General features: G+C 41.6%; 1 long non-coding RNA gene across 1 annotated transcript in view; it reads right to left on the reverse strand.

Annotated features, from left to right (window-relative positions):
* The window catches only part of LOC116147423 (uncharacterized), a 133,901-nt gene that overhangs the window by 57,561 nt on the left and 55,156 nt on the right, over positions 1-21,184 (reverse strand). The window contains exons 5-9 of the long non-coding RNA XR_010379070.1: positions 9,124-9,348; positions 5,876-6,047; positions 3,688-3,872; positions 2,731-2,930; positions 2,305-2,428 (exon numbers count right to left, since the gene is read on the reverse strand). This is a non-coding gene — a long non-coding RNA (uncharacterized LOC116147423). The remainder of the gene's footprint in view (positions 1-2,304; positions 2,429-2,730; positions 2,931-3,687; positions 3,873-5,875; positions 6,048-9,123; positions 9,349-21,184) is intronic.

Below are 21,184 nucleotides of genomic sequence, written 5' to 3' on the forward strand. Positions count from 1 at the left end.
TCCAGTCTCTCAGGGACAAGGCTGCTCGGGCCACTGTATGACTTCCGGGTTCCCAAACCCTCCGTGCTCAGGCTGGTCTTGCCTGTATTTCCGGCCCCATGCTCAGAGGCACTTCCTCCCCTGCAGGAGGAAGTTTCCACTCTCCACAGGGACACCCCCTCAGAGGAGCCCTCTTCTCACCCTCAGAATGGCAGGTGTCCCAGGCTACATAATGAGCTGCCCCATTAGGACTGTGGGTTCCTAGTTCTGCTAGTCAGACCAGCAGCCTCAGAGCTAGGGATTATGCCCGGGTCACCCTGCAAACCTACTGCCTGCCTCACAGCCCCCAGCAAGCAGGTCACCTGGAAGTCACAGCAAGTGCCCCACCCAATCCTGAAGTCTCTTCATTTGCCAGCATAGCTGATGACTGGTCTCCAACCTTTGGTCAGTTTCACACAAAACAGCAGCTTCCACTGTGAAGAGGGGGTTTTCACTCCTCTGCCCCATCCTTACTGGAAATGTCAAGGGAAACCAAAAGGCCTCTTCTCAACACTTTTCTGATGACATCCTCCCACCCACAATACTCACATGCTCAAGAGAATTGGGTCCACGTGATTTTGTTTCCCTTACGCTAAGTGGCTCAATACACTGCGGGATTCTTACAATTTTGAGGGTATTTGTACTAAGTTTATAGGCTTTAATCTGTTTTTTTGTCTCTCTTCAGTATTTCTAGCAGTTGCCACTTCTAAATCCCTTCAGCAGCCTCCCTCCCAAAATCTAGTCTAGGAAATCAGCTGTGATGAGGGGTCCGGGGGCAGTCACAGAAGATGCAACTAAGGCACAGAGAGGCTACAAAATTTGCCCAAAGTGATCAGCCTCAACCCACAACATTGTGTGCCCCGTCCCTCTTTTTAACTCTTATGCTAAACAAGTTTTGTAGATTATGCTTATAAAGAGATGAGGTATCAAAATACATACAAGGACACACATCAACTCTAAGATGTTGATTAACTCCACTATTTTGTTTCTATTTGTTTTATTTCTATTAAAAAAAAATTAAGAACCTCTGCACTCAATATAACAAAATGTTACTGGGTTTTAAATCCAGAATTTAGAGGTTTTGTGTGTCATTACTCATGCTTATTTGTATGTTCACAAGACAAAATGATTTGAAAGTCTCTCTCCCCTCCCTCTACTCACTACTGGCTCTCACCTGAGTTCCCAGACCACACATCGAGCAGCCTTTCAATTTACCCACAACTGAACTCATCAGTTTTCCCCCCGAACTCCCTCTGTAAGTTTCCCTCCTAAAAGCACAGCAGGACCATCATTTACCTGATTAATCCACCCAGAAACCTGGGCCTTACTCCATCCTACCTTCACAGACAGCATTCATCCTTTCTTTTTACCATCTAAACATGTCTTCAATCTGTTCGCTTTTACCCACTGACAGTCTCACCGCTCAAGTGGAAGCCACCAACACTGCCCACCTGGACTCACGAGTCTCCCAAGTGGCCCCACAACTGCTCTCCCCTACTTGAGTCAAATGGGATTCTGTTAGTCCCTCGCTTATAGGACTCTTTTCAATCCCACTGTTCTTAGAAGAAACTCCCAGTTCTTCACATGATGAAGGTCTTTGCCATCAAACTGTCAGCTCAGGGAGGGCAGGACACGCTCTCTCCCCTTGGCCCCACCCTCTGGCAGAGCATCAGCATGGGAGGACCTGCTGAGCTACACCAGCCTGTATTCTAAACCTGGTCTTGTGTTCTTAGAAAACTGCTTCACTTATCCATATAAATCCAAGGTAGATTAGAAAGATTTTAGATGTTGAGCTAGAATATTGATTTGGGGACTTTGCACTAGCAACCTGCAAGTACATGTTCTAATGATTCTGTCTTCCAAAAACCACACCCAGATTTAAGTAGTACTTGTGGAATGTCTTCAGAGTAAAGGGACTGTACTTTTACAGACTTTATGTTTTATACCATGAACAACCCGGACAGGGTCACAAATGGAACCGCCTCACAAGTGACAGAAGACAGGTGAGAGGCATATAGCAACAGGTCACAAAGATGGTAAGAGCAAAGTTGTTTCTCCAACCCCCCAAAAAATTTTTGAAAGAACCGAAAACTCTGAATTTTGAAAGTAAAATTCTATCATATAAAGAAATAAAATAATCCTCTTCATCAGTGTTTCAAGATCTGACTCCAGAATTTTTAGCATGCCATGTTGAATCCTAGCACAGAAAAATCAGATGGACTAGTGGTGAGTAAGTTCCAGGAAAACTGCAGTAATTCCTCCACTTGTAAAAGGACATAAACTCACCTGTCGAAGATGAATGTAAACCGCATTCTGGAGAAATTCGGAAGTTCCCAGGCTCCGCTTCTGGATGGCAAGGACACAGACAGCTTCGAAGCATGCTTCTAACTCAGTCACCAGCATTCTTACACTGCAGGGGGAAACGGAGGCCCTCAGTCAAGAGCAGAGGTGTTCCTGTCGTGTCTGGCAGGCCGTGCCTCTGGGACTCAGTGCCCTGCAGCAGCCCGGCCCCAGGCGAGGACCCGCAGCGTGGCCCACCCAAGAAGGAGGTGCACTGTGCTTGAGAAAGCCCATCCCCGATGGGGGCAAGAGTGGCTGGTGGGTTTGAGTGAACATATAAATGCCCATAGAAATATGCCTGCATTCATTCAAGTGATACAATTAAGAGTAGCAGGCTATTTAACAAAATTTCAACTGTCAGTGGAAATTTACCATTCCTTTCCGCTTGTCCCCTGCACTCTGAGACAGGCTTAGGCTCTCTCACACCGGCAGCTCTGATGCAATAGTTGTGAAGCCGTTTTACTTTGCTGCAAGTGTCCTCGCTCCCCGTGTGGCTGTGACTGTCGTCTCTAAACACAGTCAGATGTCTTCCTGGATCTCTCCCTGCGTTCCTTGCTCCTGCTCCTCAGATCCTAAAATAAAGGGCAAGTGAAGACACATGACCAGAAAAGGCAACGTGGACTTGAACAAAGTCCTCAGTGATCCCTTAGGTGGGTGCTGCCCACCCCTTACCTTCGATTCTCAAGGTTCTGCCCAGGGTGACATCCAGACAGGAGAGCATCCTGGGCCAATTAAAAGCTGTGTGACTTGGGCCCTGGGACAGGTGCAGGAGCTGGTTCCAGAGCCGTGCCCCTCCCCACCTCTGCTCCCCTCTCTCCCAAGGACCCACTGCCAAGCCCCCAGGTTCCCTGATATTCCGTCCTTCTCTTCTAATCTAATCCAAGCCCTTTTCCTCTTCCTTTATTCCCTAATTATCACCAGCTGAAGTGGTTTTTCAGTCACAGTATCTGAAAAAATTTCCGGCAGCTGAAAAAGAGGTCTCCAGAGGTCAATGCCCATATGCTGGTTCCTGAAGAAAGCCCTTGGTTATGGGGTCCCTCACCAACACCCACGGGGCATCAGACATGTTGCAGAGTCGACCACCCCCAGCAAGAGTTTGCTGTGACCCCAATGCCCGCACAGCATCCCTGCTTTCATAAATGTATTTGGCCCACTTATCTGTTACTAAGAAGCAAAAGTAAAAAAATTGCTCATGTTTCTTACTAAAATTATTTATGAGGTGGAAAAAGAAACTGTAATAGAAAAGAATAAATTTGACTGCATGTTAGATCTGTTCCTTTGGCTTTAAACCTTTGCTGTTTTATAGGCTCAGACTTGGTAGCTCTGTACCTTTTGTAAAAGAAAGTTGCCTTTAGCCTGAAATATCCAGGAGAGCCTATTCTCCGGGCTCTGATCTTTCACGATGTTAACTCTTCTGCACTTATGTAGAGATGGCAAGTTGCAAAATAGAGAATCAACTTTGTTTTTTTTTTGGAGGTTTTAGAGGGGCACCATGATTTGACCCACGTGGACAGCTGCAAGAACAAAGAATTCCAAGGAGAAACAATTCATACCGCAAGAAGTTTGCAACAACCAACCACATCCCCGCCCCTTTTTAGTATAAAAGCGGACTGATTTCTGACTTGGGGGAGACGGTTCTCCAGCATGTCATTCTGCCATCTTCTGGGTCTGCCAGCTTTTCAAACAAAGTCACTATTCCTTGCTCCAACACCTCAATCTCCTGATTTGTTGGCCTGTCATGCAGCAAGCAGTACTAGTTTCAACTTGGTAACAAGATGACTGCATTGGAGGTAGTAAGTCTCCACTCTTTCCTCGTTTCTAATATGTAACATGCACATCATTTATGATCTAGTGCAAATAATTCATCAAAGACAACCACAAAAAGAAACTACACTCACCTAGCTATCAACACTGAAGTCACAACCTATCAATTGTATATGCTGTTTAACAACACAACTAAAAAACCTAACATAGGGAATTGATTCCACAGAAATAAAATTATTTCTACTCCTTCAAAACCTTTTTTTCTTTTCTATTTTATTTTGTTTTGCATATTGAAAAGAAAATAAAAGACAAATCATTTTATTACACGTATTTTGTTATAGCTACGTAATTTAAATACTACAAAGAGATTTAAATTGCAATAAAAAATTGTTCATATATTGTACAAAGATATATACACAATCAATGTGGATAAGGAAAGGAATGGACATTTACTAAAAATCCACTGCACATCCAGTCTTTTACAAGCATATCCTGGAATATAAGCTCTATGATCCCGGGGTCCCCCACCTGCATTCTCACTGCTGAGTCCCTTAGTAATCTTCTACCAAGGCACCAGCATAGAACCACGTGATCAGTATTTTAGGTATAAATGAGGGAATTAGCTCATTCAATTCTAAAACAAAAACCCTAAAGTAAATACTGAACTTATTTACAGATAAAGAAAATTGGACACAAACAAGTACAGTTTCTTCCCCAAGTTCACAAAGCTAATAACTGGTAAAGGCAAGATTTGAACTCATCTGTCTGATTCTAAAAACTAAGATGGAAATCCCTTTCGACTGGGGAGGGTCCAGCATCACAGCCTATCACCCTATCTTTGTTCAGATCTAGCCTTAGACAGCCTGAGACAGCACCCCATTCCTATGGAACTTGAGGGCAAATGATAACAATAAGGATTTTATATCCAGTAGTTTCTTAGGTATCATTTATATAAACTGTCAGCAGGACAGCAGAAAAACTCTGGGAAATATGAGTGGGTCCAGGGCTTTTTGCTGATTAGAAACTCAGTCTATTCAGGACAGAGTGACCTTCCCATGAGAGGCCACATGGACATAAACTAAAGGCAGCTGAGCAATGAAAACTAGCATGACCCTGGAACTCAAGCAAGAAGGATCCCTGCCATCTCCCGCACTGTTGCCTCTTCATCCACGTGGACACGAAGACAGAAGACCAAGGTTTTGTCCAAGTTACACTATCATGAATTCTCACCCATAAAATGTTACGACTCTATGCTGTCCTAAGTCCTTTCCAACTCAAATATGTTGACACCAATATCTCAGCAGAATGTCTATGTCTCCACATCCTCTCTTGTATAAGGAGAATAGTTCTATGGCCACAAAGCAGAAATCCAATTAAAAACACCATGCACTAAGCAAGGTGAAAATCTGTGTAAGAGACTTTGCTCTCACGCTCAGTGAATGAAAACTCAGAAAAATTGGTCCTTCTCCCTCAGCAAGTGGGAGGTAGGCTGATTGTGTGTGTGGGTGGGTGTGCGTGTGTGTGTGTAAATCAAATACAATGACGTCTGGGATCTGTACAGATTTTTTTTAAGTTACTGTCATTTCATGAGGATGAGACACCATTTAAAGTAATTTGAATCTAGTGTTCTGAGAGAGTCTCAGGCTCTTATGGTGGAGGAGGGGAAAGGGGAAAGGAAAGGAGGAAAGAAGTAAATGAAGCAAAGGAGTAAGAATACTGCAAGGGAAAGGCAAGACATTAATTTTGTTCCTACTTGCATCACAAACAAATTACGGACTGGCTTTGCCCCGATGTCCTGTCGAGCACTGAGTTGCAGATGAAGAGGTGACAGCCCATTTCTCACTGAGCTTGTGACTGTACATGGCATCTTATAGAAACAAATCATTTATCCTGATCAAACACTCAAGCAGCAGGCCGTAATTCTCCTATTTTGAGAGACAAGAAAATAGGAGTTCAAAGAGGGTAGATAACTTGACAAAAGTCAGAGGACCAGTAAACAAGAGAGGATGAATTCAAACTCAGATCTGAATGCAGAGTCTGATTTCCCACTCCCAGGACTGGAAAATCCTTAACAAAGAGGCTCCCCAGCTCCCCTGCATTGTTCCTGGCACCAAGCATTTCCCATGGCAGAGGTCTCCAGTTCTCACAATCGCAGCACTCTGTGCAGCCAATGACCTTCATCGGACCTTGATCACCTACCTGCCACGCCCACCAGGCTTCACCATAAAGGCAGGAAAGCTGGCTTTCAAGTGCATACAATGCCACCCCTGGTCTAACCTGTTCTCTTCTGGGGCTTCTCCAGCCTAAAGGCAACCATGAAACTGCTCCCAGTTTGTACATGAGCCACACAACCTCTCTCCATCTGTCTCCCCACATATACTACTTAGCTATGACCATTTTGATAATATTGGAAACAAATTTTTAAAAAAAGAATAGAAAGGATTCTGGAACAAGTACTTAATAATTACAATTTTAAATGACAAGTTACAAAGTGAGTATTTACAAACCGAATCTGCCTTCCTAGGTGTCAGTTTTAAGCAGTCAGAAAATACAATAGCAAACAATTCTCACTTACAAAATTAACAAAAACATCAAGAATAATCTGGAATAAACTCAAAAATTATGCCCACGTTCTAAATGAAGAAAACTACAGGACTGTACTGAAGGGTAAAAGAAGAGGTGTAAATGTAGAGACATCAACATATTGCATGGAGGAAAGCAGTTTTGTAAAGATATAAGTTCTCCTAAAGATAATTGAAGACTTACTAAAAAATCCCATGAAAACTCTTATCTGATTTTTTTTAACTTGAGCAAAATATTTTTGGATTCTTCAGGAATAATAAAGTGATAATACTGGCCAAGAAAATTTGGGATGCAAGAAAAGAATAAAAAACAAATCTCATTGTAAAATATTAAATAAATTTTTACAATATGTAAGATATGATGCTGGAATAAGAGAGGAAAATTGATAGAAAGGAACCATGAGCTCAAAAAGAGACTCTAGTGTACATAAGTATTTTGTATAGGTGGGATTTCAAATCAAAGAGAAAAAATTTGAATTCAATAATTGTCCTGGGAAGATCAATCACCTGGAAAGAATAAATTATATTCCTGTCATAATGACCACAAGAAAAATTACAGATAGTGATGTAAATATTAAAAAGTAATAATAACAGTAAATACAACAATTTGCTCATATTAATTCAACTTACCCTCACTATAACAAGTACTATTATCATCTCCATCTTAGACATTAAAAAACCTACAGAAGAGATTTATTCCATTATAAGAATGTATTTCTAAGAATAATGCTGAAGATAAAACCCATAAGGAAGGCATTTACTATCTTAAGTATATTTTGGGCCACAATGAAGATAAAAAACCTACTGAACAAAATGAAAGGCAAGAAATGACAAGAAAAACCTCTGTGACACGTGTTGATGAAGACAAGAAGTTAATGTTCATAACATACAAAGAGCTGTCGCAAAGCAACAAGAAGTTCCCTCACTTAACTGTGTGCAAAGAACAAAAGGGACCATTCATTTTTAAAAAGCCAAATGGCTAATGAGTGAAAAATGCTCAGTACCTCACTGGTCATCAAATGCAAACTAAAACATTGAAAAAGAACTTTTCATCATATTGGCAAATATTTGTAAAAGGTATTCTAGCTAGTGTCCATCTGTAGGAGAAAAAACTGAGCAAACTTTTTGGAGGATGACATGTCAATGAATATGTAAACTCTAAAAACCGTGCGTACACACTGACTTAACTCCACTTCTAGGAATCATTTCATTTAGAAAAAAGAAATCAGCTCAAAAAAATGTACTCATCAGGGCATTTACACAGCACTATTTACAATGGTGGGAAGAAAAGCTGAAGTGAAATCATATCCAGTGATAGAGAATTGGTTACATAAGTAATTTTACATCTTTCATTCCCCAATGGAGAAGGAATTTCTAGAGTCACTTGAAAGGAGCCTGTGATGAATGTAAATGTCACATCCAGGGACTAAATTTCCAGAAGACTTAACTAAAGGAATACTCATACAAGATCACAGGAATGTTTGTACAAGAAGGATGCCAGTCAAACATCCTTTCTGACAGTGGAAAGTGGAGAAAACTTAAGTGTCCACCATCAAGACAATGATGCGGTAAATCACGGCGAGCTGTGGGCTCTGAGGGGGCCAGCGTTTCGGTGTGGTCCAGGGCCTTGTCCACAGCACTCTCCCACCAAAGTTGTCCTTGCACAAGAGACCACACCTGCAAATCAGGAGACCCCTCCACTCTATCTGAAAGGGCCGGGTGAGTCTGGAGTGGGAGGACGTCTATGATATACCCCTGAGTGAATAAAGTGAGCTTCAGAAAACATATAGTATGGCCTTATTTTTTAATAAAGCATATATACACACACATATAAATATATTTCTCATATACGTGTATGTATGTAAGTATGTATGTGTGTATATATATATATATATATGTCATAAGCATAAAGGTCATGAAATATATACACCACATTGGCAACAGCTTTTACACTCAGGAAATAAGGGGAAGGGAGGTAGGGGCCTTTTGTTACCACCACAGCTCTCTTTTCAGTATTTCAGTTAAGTATACTTGCAATTTAAAAGTTTATTTAAGTCCGAAGTAAAATGGACGATGCCTCCACAAGACAGAATGCTATACTGGTCATTAAAAATCATGCCAGGTGTGATAGAATATTGTAGAAAAACATGTAATAAGCTGAATGGAAAATAGAGGTCTCCACACAGTAAACAGGCACAGAGTGCTCGCTGGTTTTTATGACAGAGGTGATACACACTGACAAAAAGAACAGAAAATAGATGTTAAAATATTAATTATTATCTCTGAGTAGTGGGACAAGGATACCCTCTTTTGCCCCTTTTTTCAGACTTATTATATTAAATACACATTATTTTTCATCTGAAAAAAGCATTTTTAGATGTCTAGTACCACGCATTGGAGAAAATACACGAGTACTTACAGAAACAAGTAACTAGGATACATGGCAGCAGCGTCACACAATGTAGAACGGGTGATCCTGAATAACACCACGCAGTTACATAAGGACCCAAAAATTGAGAGCACTTGCTGGAACAGGGCGTGGCCCCCTTCTATTTGTCACTTGTGTCTTCAAGGCTGGGGCAGTTCTGAGCACAGCCAGTGTCAGTGCTGGTGTCTGGATTAATGTCGCTGGAGGTGAGGGCACCTGCAAACAGACAGGAAGAACAGAAAGCATCTTTTGCCTTTTCTGTCTTGTTTCCTTTTTACTGTAAAGAGAGGCACAAATAAGATAAACTGTGTATCTTCCCTACTGAAATTTCAGTAATGAAACCGTTTTTAAATCCTTCACAACTTATAATGTGCCAATAACGGTTTTTTCAACCAAAGCATCATATTTATAAAATGTTAATTAACTCAGTTACTTAACTTCCTGTTGAAACCTTCTATTAAAGAACATAAAATGCACTACGTGAAAGCACCACGCCTGCAGTGACCAGCTCAGCTGTCTTGACGGCAATGCAGTCACCCCCACCATCCCGTGGCCCTGAGCTCCTGATGCTGCTAAGAGAGCACACTGCCGCCTCAGATGGAGAGAAACAGTGAAAGCATTTTGTGAAGTCAACAGCACTGACAAAACATGACTGAATAGTCCCAGTCTCCTTTGAGGCTGTCATTTTCTGTTTCTGGACAATACCTGTCAATGAGCAGAACCACCCCAGTCCTGAGCCATGGGACTCACGTGGGAAGGAGTTTTGGAGAAATTTCCAGGTATAGAATGTAACCAACTACACATAGAACTGTGACAAAAGAAACGATGCAATACTCTGATTTTGGAAGACACTCAAAATATTCTCCTAAGCCTTAGTAGCTGGAAAGGCTGGGCTACTCCTAAGCCACTTATTTATTTCACAGTCAGTGAGCATCTCCCACAAACCCTGTTTCCCTGTGTCTGCTGGGAGCCTCAGGCATACACTTGCTGTTGATCTTATAAGTCACAGGGTAGAGGCGTGTGTCTCACCCTGCAACCCTCACACAGGCTCACCTCCTAGCCTCACGGCCTGAACTTGGCTCCATTTTCCCACCTGCTTATTTGGTATCTGTTCTTCTGTAAGCTGCCTGAAATGATTGTTGGAACAAGTCAGAAGAATGAGTGGGTAGATAAATGGACAGATGGACAGGTGAGAGATGGGCAGACAGACAGAGAGACTCCAAGAAAAGGGAAACAAAGTAAATTTCCTATGCAAAACCCTCTTCCAGTCAGGGAGGAAATCCACCACGGAGAAGTGTGAAGGGGCAAGTGGCTTAGGATTGTTTCCTACTTTCCATGAAAAATCACACAAGAGATGAGAGTGTAGAACTATAAATATTAAAAGAAAAAATCATGCATGCTTGAAAAAAAATCTACAGTATATGCTTTCTAAAGAATAGATTCAAATCAGCAAGGCCCAATAACACAATCCTTCGGTATTTACAGAAATGAGAATCCCACCTCCAAACCACAAAGCATCCCTTTGGAGCACTGAGAGTCTACATGGGGTGGTCATAAAGCCGTCACCACAAAAGCTATGCTATCCTGCACTTACGAGGAATGAGCAGCTGTTCTCAGGCTGCCCACATGCGTCATTTACACCCCACAGCACCTCTACAGGGGAGGGACGCCTAGCCAGCCCCATCTCTGCAGGACAGAAAACAAGTCCTGGAGAGGCTAAGCCGACCTACCAGTTCTCCATCTCACAGGAAAGGTCACTCCAGAGCAGGACTCGAACTCAGACTCACAATTGTAACCACAGTACTACTATGCTTTATGTGCTTTTTGTGTGTGTATAATACATTTGTTGCTGGCATGAAAGGATATTTAATAAATGATCGATTGTCTTGTCTGTCTCATTAGCTCAAAATCAATCTTTATACTGTTGAATTGTACTCTTTTCCCCTGGAGAGAGGAACGGAACGAGCCGGGGTCAGAATGAGGTGGGGCTCCATTTTTATCTGGTACCTCATCTCATCCAAGTCCCCAACCAGGGAGAAGGAGCAAATGTTCTCTTCATCTTTTAAAGAGAGGGCTCCACTGATGGTGACTTACTCAACTCCAAAACCAAGGCTGGGGGAAGGGCACATGCAGCAACCAGAGCAGTATCACCTGTAGGAAGGCGAAAAGAGCTCACGGGAGGTCTCAGGGGATCAGCCTGATTTAATTTCAATCGATAAAAGATTACCACACTCTAAAAATACTAGCATGCAATGGATTTGCTATTTCTTGACATCTAGCAAGTTTCCACAGCCCACATGTAACATTATCGTGAACCAGTGAAAGGAAGAGTCTACAACAAGGAAAATCAATGCCACAGGCAGTCTGAAACAAAGGCTGGAGTTTAAGAAGGGGAAGGGCATAGTTAAGAAGTGGGGAAAGGCTGGGGAAAAAATCATCACAAGGACTCTCAAGCATCATCCAACAATCATATAATCATTCATTCAAGAGAGAGTTACTGAGGTCCTATTTGTGCAAGATTGTACAGAGGGTGAAGCAAGAGTACAGAGACCATGGTGGCAGCAAGGGGCGGGGCTCAAATACACTTCTGATCCCGGTGCCTTACACACTTGTCCTCAGTATAAAGGCAAAAAAAAAGTAAAATAATACTCTGTAAACTCAAAGCATTGTTGAAAAAATTAAAGTAGACCTAAATACATGGACAGACGCACCACGCATATTCCTGGGTCAGAAGACAATGCTCTTGGTATGGCAGTTCACCCCAGAGTGATCCGTGCATTCAATGTGGTCTCGATCACAATCCCAGCGGGCTCCTCTGCAGAAACTGACTAGCTGCTGCTACAAATCATATGGGAATTCGAGGGTCTCAGTAACCAAAGTGATCTTGAAAAAGTAGAACAACGTGAGAGGACTTGTAATTCTCAATTTCAAAACTTACAACTGTACCTCCAGGTGAGATTACAGGCCTTTTTTAACTTATTTACTGTGGTTTTCCTTATTTTGTAAATTCTCTACAATGAATATAACTGTTACAATAAGAAAATAAAAAGTAATGTATCTTTTAAAACATGCACACTGATTCATTCATTGGGGAAAAAAATTAACTATAAAGAGGTAAATAAATACCTAGTGAAAAAGGACTACTTAAAAACAAGAGTGCATTTACATTTTTCATAAATTGAAAACTGGAAAGCACAAACACATCAAGTATCTAGGGGGACTGCTGCAACATATTAATAGTTATTTTCAAAAATTCTAATTGAACAATGAAAACCGAAGAAAGGGAAAATCGTGATTGACACACAACTTCCAACACATGGAGAGCAAAGGCCTAGAAATCCCAGTCTCTGTAGCTCTGCTACTAACTCAGTAGGAGAGGAAATTCCTCACAGAGGGGACAGTGGGATTCCATGCATAAGACAGGATACACAGTACAAACTGCACTAGATACGGGAGTGATTTTCTTAGAAGAATTCTAAAGGTAGTACATTGCTGAAAAACTATAAAAACACTGAAAGACAGTTTAAAACACACACCCATATATATTATATATAAATGTATGAAGTCTGCTCCCATGTTGCATAGAAATACAAAGTTACATTTGTTCATTTATGGGCACTGATTACTTTATCCCAGGTAGAATATTTCAACTAAAACAAATAATAATACACCCCTCTTGTCAAATCTAGTTGATAAGTGAGTCTGCTATGTAACCATAATGTGTCAAAGATAGATCTATAATTAGTGAAAAATATCTTTGTATGGTTCCTTGAAATCTTCTCAAATTTCCAAGCTTAATTTTAAAATAGATCTGAGCAGTATTTTATGTTATCCTTTCCCTTATCAAATGAACAACACAGTCTATTGTCAATAATTAGGAAAACAACACAGTATGTCCTTACAATAATTCACGAGCACCGTATCCTAACAATACTGCTGGACAGCAAGGCACTAACCAGACACTGTGACCAAACAAATGAAACACAAGGAAGACAATTGACCCTATTCTGGAGGGCTTATAATCTATGGCAACTCTGGGGTTTTTATTTGATTGGTTAGCAAAATAAAATCAATCAAGTACTTTCTTCTTTGAGCATTCTGTAAGTCATGACTCTGCTGTTAGTGTCATGAGCAGGAAAGACTTAAGCATGACTTGATTAGGTCAACTAGCAACAGCCATCACTGCAGAGTGAGTAATAAAAATGTTACCTGATAACAATGCTTCTGCCTATATGAGACCTAAAATAAACCTACACTGAGCTCTGCAAGTAAAATGAGAAGATGAGGTCCCCAATGAGAAAAAAACTAACAAGAAATCAAAGAATGAAATACTTTCATTAACGATTCCAGGAAGGAGTAGAGCATGGTGGTGACGAGCACAGATGCTGGGGACAAACAAGAGGGTCTGAAATCCCACAGCACCACTGGGTAGCTGTGACACTGATATTCACGGAAATTTTCTGCATCTCAGTCTCCTCATCCATAGACTCAGAACAACAACAACACCCATCCCTAGAATGGTCCTAAGAATTCAGTTATTTTATATATAAAAGTTTAAATAAAATACCTCATATCTTAAATATGACCCCAAAGCACAAGGAACAAAGAAAACAGAGATAAACTGGAGTTCATCAAAATTTAAAACTTTGCTTCAAAGGACACCATCCAGAAAGTGAAAAAACAACACACAGGAGAAAATTTTGTGAAATCATTTATCTGATAAGGAATTTGTAATTCCAAGATAAAAAAAGCTCCAACAGCTCAACAATAAAAAGGCAACTCAATTAAAAAATGAATAAAGGATCTGAAAAGTTATTTTTAAAGGAAAATGTAAAAATGGCCAATAAGCACAAAGAAAAGATGTTCAATATCATTAGTTGTAAAGGAAACCAAGTCAAAACCACTAGTAGAAACTGCTTCACACTCACTACAATAGGTTATAATCAAAAAAAGATTATGACACAGAGGAAGCAGAGCTCACAGCAGTTGCTGGTGTGGATGTAACATAGAGTGGCCACTTTGGAAAACAGCCTGGCAGGACCTCAGAGAGTTGAACATTTGGTTACTGAATGACCCAGCAATTCTGCTTCCTGGGGACACACGTAAGAGAACTGAAAGCAAATGTCCCCATAAAACCTCCTACAGGAATGTTTATGACACGATTATTCATCACAGGCAAAAAGCAGAAACAACCCAAATGTCTATCAAGTGATGAATGGGTAAACAGAGGGACCCAGCCATACAGTGGAATATTATTCAGCAATAGCAAAGCAAGGAGTACTGAGACAGGCCACAACGTGGACAAACGTGGACAAACATTGAAAACGTTACTCAGTGTGAAAGAAGTCAGTCACAATAGACGGTTCCACTTACATGAAGTGACTCGATTTACATGAAATTTCCAGCACAGGCAAATCCACAGAGAGAGAAGAGTGGCTGCCTGGGGATGGGGGAGGATGGGGAAGATGGGAATGACTGCTTATGGGTACGGGGCTTCCTATTGGGGGGATGAAAATGTTCTAAGATTGACTGGGTTGCACAATTCTCGGCATAGAGTAAAAACCGCAGTACATTTTAATTGGTGAGTTGTATTAAAACTGTTAAGAACAAAAGCACCTTGGGCCAGTACCTTCCAATAGTAAATGCAAATTGCTAACTTTTATTACAGGAAGAAGAAACTGCCCTCAGCATGAAAGCAGCAGATCAGCAAATGTGAGTTAACCGAAATTGGACAAGAGCAGTTCACTTGAAACAGTTGCTGAGTGTGCACGAAATATTCAGAAATGACAAGGGAAATCAGTTTGACATCACGAAGAAGAATTCTGCTTCAAACTCAGATCAAGGATTCGGCAAGCCCAGCTGCTAAAATTGACCAGAGAAGAAACCTGGTTCTTAAAACGAGCACCAGAGCCAACAAGGAGACAGTGGTGAGGAAAGTAGGCTGCCGAAAATCTGGAACAGTTTGCTACAAATAATTTCTCCACTGAAATTTCAAAAATAAAATGAAAGTGATGCAACGCTGTGCTGGCCTCACGTGAATGGGCTTCCTCAGGTGCTCGACAGTTCTGTAACCCTGAATGAGAGACTCAGGGGAATCAGCATGGCTCCTGGCTGTCCCCAGGTGACTGCCCACCAGCACGCTGGCCACCATCACATCTGCCAGGGTTGAATTGCAGAGAAGAGACCAACTTCTGAAAGGCACAGGAAATGTTGACCAGGGAAGAAAAGGCTGCAGTCAGTCCTGGGACAGAGGCCCTGTGAGCAGAGGCCAGAAGGCTGCAGGTGAACTGGAGTTGCCCTGGGGCAGGAAGGGACCACGGGGGAGCAAATCTCAATTCTCTCCTCTCTCTCCCTCGGGTAGGAGAGATAAAGCCTGCATCCTTCTCACTTGGAACTGTGGGTACTGGCTGGCATAAGTCTTACCGACACGGAATGAATTACTCAAGACAATGTGGAAAAAGTTAACAGAGCGAGAGGGAGTAGGGAGCCAACTCCATGAGCCTCTCAAGTGTTCTCATATTTATTGAGTATAATCAAAGGAAAAAGTCATTAAGAGTTGTGTGATAATAAGGAAGAACTTGGGGAAAGGCAGAATGAGATAGAGATTGTAGAATCCAAACTGAGTACAAAGGCTTAGTTTATCTTTAAGGAAGTCATGGGGTGAAGGGAACAAGATACATTCTTTAAATATGTTCATTAGAAAGCAGACCACCAGACCAGCCAGGTCCTTGTTTTGGGGATAATTGAATATCTAACAGCACACAAGCGCAGCGTTTATATCTGAGGGCCTGGGTCCTAGCTTTGCAACGAGCAGCGTTCTATCTAAAACCTCAACTATGCAAGCAAAGAATTGTCTCTTCTTTTTAAGACAAGGAGACAGGAATGAGGATGAATAGGCGCCTGCTTGCAAAGCAGTTATGAAGCACAGCTTTTTCTTCTTAAAGTTGACAGGCGGCTGGGGTCTGTTATAATTTGTTAACCCAATCATGGGCTCCCACATGGAACCATTATGGAGAACACCCTGGGATGACAAATCCTAGGTCTGGGTCTTTTCCTGCCAGCTTCGGCCACTCTAGCAGGGTCTAGGCACATCCCTGAATAACGATCCCACAGAACCACTCACACTCTTAACTCCTGGTTCTTGAAACTCAATTTTATCTCTACACAACTTAACATAGAAAAGTTTCAGAAATAAAAAATATTATATTATTTGTATATCTCATCATAGGACTGATTTTTCTGATTCCTCTAAGCTGCTTCTACTTGGTAAAGCACCTAATTCTGCAGGTGAATTCAGTACTTTCCATTGGGCATAACTAGCCAGCTTGGGCTCGCTGAAATCTATTGGTCAAATACCGATACATCTAATTGATTTCATTGTTCATCGATTTCAGCCGGGAGGAGAGGGAGTGTCTGTTCCTCAGCCCACCCTCAACTCTTTTCTCATCAGCAACTCAGGCTTCCTGAAAACAAAACAAAGCATTTGTTTCCCTTCTTCTACACTTTCCACAAACCCAACATGAAACATTAGCCTGGAGAAAGAATTCAACAAAAATGTTCAAACAAAAATCTACAAATCTGAAGCAGCTCCATCTCCGAATCATGATACACAATGACATGAGGGTGTGTCAGGCACAAAGCATGCGTGAGCCTGACCACCTGATTTATATTCTTCAAAGGAAGGAAGGTTTTCATATTTTTTATTATCACTCTTTGTCATTGTTTCTGATTAAGACAAAAAATAGTCTATGAAGTAATTAAGCACTGCAATAACAGATTATTTGCTGTATTAATTACAGAAGGCATTCAGAGGGGATAGGAAAATTCACCTCTGTAAAAAAAGCAAAATTTCTTCCCCTGTGAAGAACACGTATACAAAATGCAATAGAGAATTCAAATTCTTGTGGAGAGGAGGAAAAGCCAAAGAATCAATGCAAAGTCATTACTATGAGTCAATTCAAAATTCACGGGACAAACATGCTCAATGCATTCAAAGAGTTTTAAAGGCACACTGCAAACCGTTCACTTAATGATCTGCAGGCTAGAGGAAGAAATTCCCTCTTTAACAGACAACAGAAATCAATAGGGAACCCCATCAAACAAGGACCAAAGACCAATCAGGTTTTTAACAGTTCTGATAAATCAGCATGTTCTAAAGATCAAAATTCAGAAATTTTAAACATTCATTCAAACCACAATGAAACAAGCACTTAAAAAAAAAAAACCCAAAGGAACTAAGCACATAGATTATGTACATAGATCAATGAGAACTTCTTGTACCTCTGGAAGAAGGAACAGGCTGTAGCCTTTTACTTGAAAAATAAAACTACTTTTAAAGATAACTGCTAAAACACATTTCATCATTCATGTTGCCTTGAAAAATCTGAGGCACTTGTATCTGATCAGAAAAGCAATTCTGAGTAATAGTATGTTACAATTCAGTGCCAGTTTGCTTTAGAAGAAAAAAGAAAAGCTACTGTTTCTCATCCTGCACAAAGAATAAAGAACCTCCCTGCCTCTATCTCTTCCCATTTTCTAAGCTCATGCTCCCCAACCCTTCTGAAACAAGTATGAGAACCTCGTATTCCCACCAATATGCCAAATAAAAATAGAATATCAGTTTATTTGTGTAAATATATGCCTACACCTTAAACTGGAGGAGAAACTTATCAGAAGGCTATATGGAACTTATTTCTACCTTCCTGAAATCACACACACACATTCTCTCAGACACTGACACAGACACATACACACTGAATTACTGGGCACTTCACAAGCTTAGGACTTCCAACTTCTTGAAGATAACTTTGCAGTGAGTTTAAAATACAAAACTGTCAGGTTTTGAAAGCCTTGATCATCTGCTAAATCATCCAATTATCAATGAGACCCAATTAGCCTTCTCTGTAGAATGAAATTTCCCTTGATGGCAAAGCAGACCCTAAGAAGTACTGGATCCAAGACTCGTGTTTATCACTAGCTATGATCGTTTTTAAACAAGTAAACAGATTCAGAAAGGTATGTCCCAACATTTATTCTTATTGAAATAGCATATGTATTCTATTGTCTATACAGAAAATAGGTCCCATGATGGTGTTTAAGAGTTATTTTGTGTATTGCAATATTTATTTTTAAGTGCAGACAAGGAGGGTGGGTATTACTCAGTTGTAGAGCACCTGCTTAGCATGCACAATGTGCTGGCTTCAATCCCCAGTACATACATAAAAATAAATAAAAATAAGTGCTTATTTATATATAAGAATAAAGTTATAAAAAATGCAGATTAAAAACCACTGCAATCTAGGAGCCACAAGTATAATAAAAACAAAAAACAAAAACAAGTGTTTCTATCAAATACTGACTATATGCCGAACACAGGGACAACCACAAATCACCCCTGACAACCATCACGTGTGATTCGCAGCAACCCTACTAAGTAGACACGGATGAGCAACCCGGCACTGCAGATGAGGAGACGGAGCTCGGAGGAGCCTGGGACACTGACCGTCCTGCTCCCCGTGACACCACTTCAGCCCAGGGCAAGCACTGACAGAGCTGCACTGAGGGGACACTGAGCTGCATGGAACCTTGGGGGAGTGGGGAGTCCCAGAAAACACTCAAAACTGTTCAGTGAATAACCCAGCTGAAATATATTACACTGTGCCACATCCTTTAAACAGGGAACATGACTGAGACCTTTCTGATGCCTCCATGTCCTTTCTGCCATCATCAATTCTTTGCTCAGCGTGACCAGTGATGAACTAGACCCCAAATGAAGTGCACTCAGATGGCAGAGCTTTTAAAGCTGTTTTATGAAGCTTGTAAGACTCTGTTAATGCCTCACACAGGTGGTCACCCATCACTTCTCACCAGTGTGGATGGACCACCTGAAATCACTCCTTTCTGCTTTTTATAATCCTTTCATCTAATCCAGACTTTACAACAGCAAAGAGGTAGCTTAACCACAAACAGTGGACAGCTTTTCAGCAAACGGCCTCGAAGAGTCCATTGGACGACCTGGAAGCCCTTTTCATCTATTAAACCCACTTCCAGATACTTCATCATTTTCTGATTTGTAGAGTTTGCCTCTGGCCTACTCAGAGAGCTCCCAGCCTCACGTGCAGGGCTGGGAGAGGACGCTGCTGTTGGGAGAAATCAGTGAGGAAGGGGGACATTCTCCAGCCAGGTCTGCATGGGTAGAAGTGCCACAACGTGCTCAGAAAATATACCATCAGCATCCCTGGGCTCCAATGGACTGGTCTCACATTAACCAAACTGATGCAAGAAAACCAGGCGTTTAACTTATTAATGTAACAGGAGACATGAAACTATGAACCAGACTGAAATATCAGATTTCAACCATCAGTACATTTTCTCCTCAACAGCTCAATCATGGGCAGTTGGTCATATGGCAAGCATGGACAGAAGCAATGCAGGGAGGGCTTCTAGGTTAACTCAATGTTATACAAACAGACATGCTGCCTGGAAAACAAAGTTAATCACGGTGCACTCTCCTGGACAGTGGCTGAGACACAACTGTGAGCACCTGTGTAACTCTACTTCCCCTGTCTTTTCTGGGGTAACTGATGTACAGAGTTACAGAGACCCAGGCATGCAGATACTTCTAAACACTCACAGCCCATCCCTGGGAGCCTGGAAACCAGACAGCCAGGGTTTAAATGCCAGCTCTGCCACTTACTAGCTCTGTGACCTTGGCCAAATTACTTACCCTCTGTTTGACTCAATTTCCACACTGTAAAACTGGGATAACAATCAAACCTTTTTTACTCGCTTGTTTTGAAGATTGAAGGATTCATTTCTATAAAATGCTCAGAAAAGAATGTAGTGTATTTTTGATGCTCAACAAATGTTAACTTAATATTAAAGTGATTTACAAGTCTTCCTTCTAATCATCATCAGTGTTTCCCGGCTCGACTAAGTCCCAAAGGAAATCCTTATTTCTCCTTTTATAAACTGTTGGGGAGCACCCTTCTGTTCCACACCACCACCTGTTTAAACTGAGGGAGGGGATGCCTCCTCCCCAGTCCACTGGGCCATGGAGAGTGCTTCTCCCTTCATACACCTGACCTCTGGCCCACAGCTAGGCTTTGTCACACTAAAAGAGTGAGCTGTGTATCCGGGAGACAAGCAGGGCATGTGAAAACCTTCTTTTCTCTCCTTTGTTGGCCACCCTCGGGAAGCACCCGGGATGCTCAGCTCCAAGGCAGGACATCCCTGTGCATGATGGGGCAGATCCTCTCAAGGGAAGGCTTGCTGTGGCCCAGAGCTACCTGGGACAGGGTGAGTCTCTAGTTCTGGGACACAGTACCATGACACCCATTTTCCCACAGCCCTGAAGTTCATGGAGAACATGGCTTCCTCAGTAATATAGGAGATGTTAATCGCCTGCCTGCTTTTCTGTGTCATCTCTCAGTTGGCTGCTGGAGAAAACATGTGTATAAGTATTGGGTTCCCTTAAGCCCCAATGTATACTAATTAACAAAAAATTCTGTGGCTTAACGTTGGTTCAGGGTGACCGTGTATTGGTCCTGACTCTGCTGATGCTAAATTATGAGTATAGGAACTATGGAACCTCTTCAAATATCTTTCATCATAAAACCAGCTTTCTTATTTTCCTATTTCTTAGAAATTGCCAAAGACTATAAAACGATGGCTTCATACACAACAGGAGCTAAAGTTTATGAGCCCTCTTGAGATACCCACTGTGCTAAACTCTTTACATAATTTCTAACTCTCACAATTCTACAAAGCAGATATGAGCATCCCCATCATACGGACGAGGGAAAAACAGAACGAACTGACTCGGATTCACGTGGCTCAATGGCAGCGCATGCATGCAAACAAAGCTACACCCCTTCCTATATATACCAAATCACCTCCCAATTAACACACAGCGGCGGGGTCAATACTCAGGGAACTCAGTACACTTTTCAGGTTTAAGGTGCCCCAGAGGCCGCTTCTAGCTGTTTAATAAAATCCTGGCTCACTGGTTTCTAACACTGGAAAAAAAGTCCGATTTTGCCATTCTTTGCAC

Source organism: Camelus dromedarius, chromosome 35 (genome assembly GCF_036321535.1).
Source record: "Camelus dromedarius isolate mCamDro1 chromosome 35, mCamDro1.pat, whole genome shotgun sequence".
Taxonomy (NCBI): domain Eukaryota; kingdom Metazoa; phylum Chordata; class Mammalia; order Artiodactyla; family Camelidae; genus Camelus; species Camelus dromedarius.